Consider the following 5,852-nt stretch of genomic DNA (forward strand, 5'->3'; position numbering starts at 1 on the left):
TGTCCTTTTTGTGCAATTACAAGGCATAATTACTGAGGAATTTACAACAAAGGAGCCTAATACAACTTAAAGTGAAAGTGAAAGTGAAGTTGTGTCCAGCTCTTTGTGACCGCATGGACTGTAGCCCGCCAGGCTCCTCCATCCATGGAATTTTCTAGGCAAGAGTACTGGAGTGGGTTGCCATCTCCTTCTCCAGGGGATCTTCTCAACCCAGGGATCAAACCTGGGTCTCCCGCATTATGGGCAGGTGCTTTACTGTCTGAGCCACCAGGGAATCCCCCACCAAAATGGAACACTTCATGAATTTGCATGTCATCCTTGCGCAGGGGCCATGTTAATCTTCTCTGTATCATTCCAATTTTAGTATATGTGCTGCCAAAGCAAGCACAATACAACTTAAGTGACTTTTATTCACCACTCTGACCACACATACAGATTTCTCAAGAGGCAGGTCAGGTGGTCTGGTATTCCCATCTCTCTCAGAATTTTCCACAGTTTATTGTGATCCACACATATCCTGAGAACCATTAGGAAAAGTATCTCACTTCTACTTGGGTCTATGGGGATCCCTTCTCATTAGGTAGCTAGTTTTAGAAGCAACTCTTCTCTCCATAGAAATGAAATGGGCAACTAATTTGGTGCCCAGAGAGGTGCTTGGACCCCATAAAGCTGTACTTCAGTAAGAGCAGAACAATGCTAAGATGCCACCCAGATCTCCCCTTAATGAAGATTGTGTTGTCCAACTGCTATCAGCAGAGGGACTCCAGTAATTCCTTCAGCAGGAGACACTTGCTCCACTGAAGTCATGCCCCTTTCAAGGTGGCCTATATCCAAGAACTTGTCAGTGCATCTCAGTCCCTTGGATGACTCTGAAGGACCACTTTAACTCTAGTGTTCCCCATGGGTTTAGCCAGGCTACTTCAGCTCAGTTTCTACCTAATTTTGTGTCTTCCTCTTTTTTCCAAAGGTGGTGATTACAAATGCACTTCCATGTAAATATCTTGGACATTAAACCTTTTATCAGAGTCCATCTCCAGAAGAACCCAACCTACTACAGGGACCATATATTTATTTTTCAAATAAGGACAATTTAGAGAGAAACATGTTGCTAACAATTTTGCTGGGACAATGGACTTCAACTAATATCAATCTTGGCAAAGAGAAAAATTTTATAGTAACCCCAAGTTGTTATTGTTCAGTGGCTAAGTAGTATCCAATTCTTTGTGACCCCACAGACTGTAGCACACCAAGCACTTCTGTCTATGGGGTTTTTCCAGGCAAGAATACTGGAGTGGGTTGCCATTTCCATCCAAGGGAGCTCTCTGGCCCAGGGATTTAATTCATGTCTCCTGCATTGTCAAGCAGATTCTTTCACTGAGTGACCCAGAAAGCCCAACACCAAGTATCATACCTGAAGCAGGAAATAAATTTAGTTAGGGTTTCATACTGTGGAAACCCACATAGGGAGCATAATAGAAACTCTTCATTAATTAATTTTTGCCTTTGAAACCAATCTTAAGTCTTGCCTTTTAAAAATTTTACATCTTTCAAAAAGTTAATATGTTCATTGCAAAATTTTAAGCTATGCAGAAAAGTAAAAAATTAAGCAGAAGAAAGTACTCAAAATAACCTTTCCCAACCAAGAGGAAAATATCATTATTATGATTTGATGAAAATTATTCTAGCTATGTTCAGAAGGAATAAATGGATAGATGAATGAATGCATGTGTAGATTGAACAATTTTATAACAATAGGAGCACATAATACAGCTTTTTAAATTATATATAATTAATTATACATGAAGATGTGAAGGCAGGTAGCCTTGGTGTATATATATATAATGTGTATATATACATATTATATTAATATAATACATTATATTATGTATGTATATATACATACACACATTATATTATGTATAATATATGTACACATAATATATATAAATGTATATACATTATACACATAATATATATAAACATTATACACATTTTATAATTCATATATATATAAACATATAAAGCTTTACTTGTAATGTGAAATTAAAGGAAATTGCAAATTTCAAATAGAGGCTTCTTCATAGGAAGATGAATTCCTTTTCTCCAAATCTCCTGGGTATGGCAAAGCTGGAGATGCAAGCCCACTTTGTCATGACTCTGGGTGTCAGGATGACTTAAAGAGAGGTCTGCTTTTAGCTAGAAGGAGGCAGGTAGCCTTGGTGTTGCCACTGAAAGAGTACCAAAGATGTCCCCTGCCCCAAACAAACCTACTGCAAGATCTGGAATTTCTACCTTTGGTCACTTATGGGGGAAATGTTCCTCCAAGCAGGTTGTTTCAGACAGGTTTGATGCAGTCAGCAAAGCACTCCACTCAGAGCAAGGGACTTAGTCCTTCTCTGGGCCTACAACAGCCTGAATATCTCTTAAGCATTTTTAACCTAGTGTTTCATCTTCTGAAGGTTGTTGAGAAAGTCAGAGGAGAGACTATATAAGAAAAGTTTCATAGCTCATAAAGCCTGACATTAATGCAGAGTATGGTTAAAAGAGTCATATCTGAGTACAATGACATGTCCTGTTTTGCCTGGGACGGTTCCAGTGTATTCCTATTGTCCAAGCATAATTAACAAAAGCTACCTATTTAACTTTAAAATGTACCATTATGTCACTGTCTATTGAGAAATCTTGCCAAATTAGGCAGCAGTTTAAAAAGAGCAGATGTATGGACATAGTTGTATGCATCATCTCTCTGTGACATTGGCCAAGTTATTTATATTTTGGGAGCCTCAGTTTTCATATCTTTAAAATGGGGGATACAAGTACAATGTTCCTTATAGAATTATAATGAATATTAAGTGAGACTCCCTATAAAAAGATTGTAGCACAGGATCTGACCCATTTTAAGAACTCTCCGTCTCTTTCAGTTTCTTTGCTTTTGTCTCTTTCTCTCTATAGTCATATATATATATATATATATATATATATGAATAAAAATACAAAATAAGTTTTCAAGATTAGGGGAAGTCATGGAAAGCACTGGGGCACTTTCTGGAATGAACAGGGCATCCCTAAAGATGGCATTGTGTCAATCTTGCAGGGAACGGGGCTTCTGATCCCCACAGCTCTTACTGTCTTGTAGGGTTAGCAACTCTGGAGGAGTTTGTGGTGCAGGATGCTCTGGCACTTTTCAAGCTTTTTACTGCCTCAGATCAAAAAGGTCTGAGTGTGAAACCACTATCCAGAAACATCTGTCTCTCTAAATGGCAAGAAGGTTGGGTTCTCCAGGGGATATTTGTTTGTCATTCTCCTCCAAGTAAATAGAACTCACAGAGTTTGCAGAAAACTTGTAGCCCTGGGGACTTGCTTAACCTCCATGAATTTGCAGCAAATAGTTCCCAGGGCAGGAAGTCTGCTGTGTGAAGGGCACTGGTGCTGTACACATGACTATGTGGTCTGTCGTTCAGTTGTGTCTGACTCTTTCACAACCCCATGGACTGTAGCTCACAAGGCTCCTCTGTCCATGGGATTTCCCAGGCAAGAATACTAGTGAGGGTTGTCATCTCCTGCAGAGAATCTTCCTGACCCAAGGATCGAACCCAGGTATCCTGCATTACAGGTGGACACTTTACCATCTTAGCTACCAGGGAAGATCACAGAATTGAAGAGGAGAGGGATAAATCCCCTCTGCCACCTTCTACATTTTTTTTATTATTCATTTTTATATTATACTGGCTTTTCTCATCCCTGACTTAGCTTCACTTTAGGGAAAAAGGAGTACTGCCTCATTGTATTTTAGGGGCCAGTTACTTTAAATAAATAATTCAAGGAACACCAACATTTGCCCCAGGAGAAGGTTTTCTATGTTCTGTGTCTTCAGAACCAGGGGTTTCCCAGGAGGTGCAAACTGATCACTAAAGTATTTCTAGGTCTTGAACCTAGAAGTGGGCAGAATAACAACCAAGGTGTTCATGTCAGAGTTCCTTGAACCTGTGAATGTATTAAACTCCCTGGCAAAGACAAATTAAGGTTGCAAATGGATTAAGGTCACTAGTGCCAGTGAAGTTTCTCAGTAGTGTCCGACTCTTTGCAATCCCATGGACTGTAGCTTACCAGGCTCCTCCATCCATGGAATTTTCCAGTCAAGAGTACTGGAGTGAGTTGCCATTTCCTTCTCCAGGGGATCTTCCCAACCCAGGGATCGAACACAGGTCTCCCGCATTGCAGGCAGACACTTTACCATCTGAGTTATGGAACTGAGATGGGGACATTATCCTGGAGTATCCAGGTGGACTTCATGTAATCATGAGGGTCCTTAAATATGGAGAAGATTGAGAGTATTTCTCAAAGTGTAGCCTGCGAACCATCAGCATAAAAACCACTTGGAGAATTATTTTCAATGATAATTCTTTCTCTGTTTCTCCTACCCAAGACTGGTCTGAGTTAGAGCCTCAGAACTCCTTTTAAAAGTAAACATCCCACTTAGTCTGTTAAATATTCTCATCGTTCACATGTGTAGGCACAGTACAACTATATGGGTTGATAGATATGTTAATCACTTGATTTGCGTAATCATTTCACAAAATATACATATATAAAAATGCCACTTTGTATACCATAAAAATATACTACTTCTATTTCCCAGTTCTGCCAATTAAAGTGAAAAAAATGTGGGAAAGGGAGGCAAAACTGTTAGAGTGATGTTACATGAGAAAGACTGGGTTGCCCATTGTTAGCTTTGAAAATCAAAGCAGGCCACAAGCCAGGGGATATGGGCAGCCTCTAAAAGCTTTGAGAAATGGACTCTCTACCAAAACTTCCACAAGGAATGTAGTCTTGCCAACACACTGACTTTAGCTCAATAAGACTAGTTTTGGATTCTGATCTTTAAAATTATTAGGTAATAAATCTGTGTTGCTTAAAGCCATAATGTTATGGCATTTCTTTTTTACAGCAGCAATAAAAATGAACTAATACAAGCCCCTGGGTGCCTAGAACTTTCGTAGAGGCATCAAGGACTCAGTAGCTAAGAACAAGCTCTGGAAGGATACTGCCCAGGGCTGAATCCCAATGTTCCTAATTATTTGCTGTGGCTCTGGGAAAAGCATCTCAATTTTCTGAGCCTCAATTTCCTCTTCTCTAAAATAGGGATAATAGCAGTACGTCTATCATGGAGTTTCTGGGAATATTAAGTGTAAGGATATATAAAAATCTATTTATTATACTACCTCTTTTAAGGACTGAATACATTTTAGGTATCTGGAAAAATAAAGCCTTCAGTTCATGTATGGGACTCCCAATCACAGGTAACTTGTCAAATAAGCAATTAAGAAGATTGGCAAAATACTTTAAGAGAATTGGAATAATATCTGGAAATAGATAAAGGAGTTATCACATGGTTTTAGGTAGACTCTCTCAAGCAAATGGAAGACTTTCCTATGGAATTGTCTCACTTCCCTGCACCTGAACCAAACATATTGAATGTGTTACCCAGTACTGTGCTGATTATTTTGTATCAGAGGATACACATCTTGTTAAAATGTAATTAAAGTGGAGTTTTTTGAGGTTGCAGGCAAGTGATCATTAAGCTCTTGGAGCTAGGTAGTACTGAATCGTCTCCTTTCCACAAGGAGTGTTGGGCATGGGGAACAGTCCATCAACATAATGACATCTTAGTCTTGAGTTCTCCTGGCTCACTGCTGTCAAAGCCTAATTGGAGACTGGGGATTGCTACTGGAGAACAATTGTCTCTGCCTGGTAGCACAAAGTAGGAAACAGAAGGATTCCCCTGAAGGCAGTTGAAAGGACTAATGTCCTTAAGTGGACTCCAGTATGTATGAAAGTTCATTGTCCTCAGC

The 5,852-nt window shown here is 39.4% G+C and overlaps 1 non-coding gene across 1 annotated transcript; it reads right to left on the reverse strand.

Annotated features, from left to right (window-relative positions):
- Positions 1-281: 281 nt before the first annotated feature.
- LOC120873996 lies at positions 282-388 on the reverse strand. Its single transcript, XR_005723570.1, has one exon. It is a non-coding gene; the product is annotated as a U6 spliceosomal RNA (small nuclear RNA).
- Positions 389-5,852: the final 5,464 nt, after the last annotated feature.

This window comes from Oryx dammah, unplaced genomic scaffold (genome assembly GCF_014754425.2).
Source record: "Oryx dammah isolate SB20612 unplaced genomic scaffold, SCBI_Odam_1.1 HiC_scaffold_14, whole genome shotgun sequence".
In the NCBI taxonomy this organism is placed as follows: Eukaryota; Metazoa; Chordata; class Mammalia; order Artiodactyla; family Bovidae; genus Oryx; species Oryx dammah.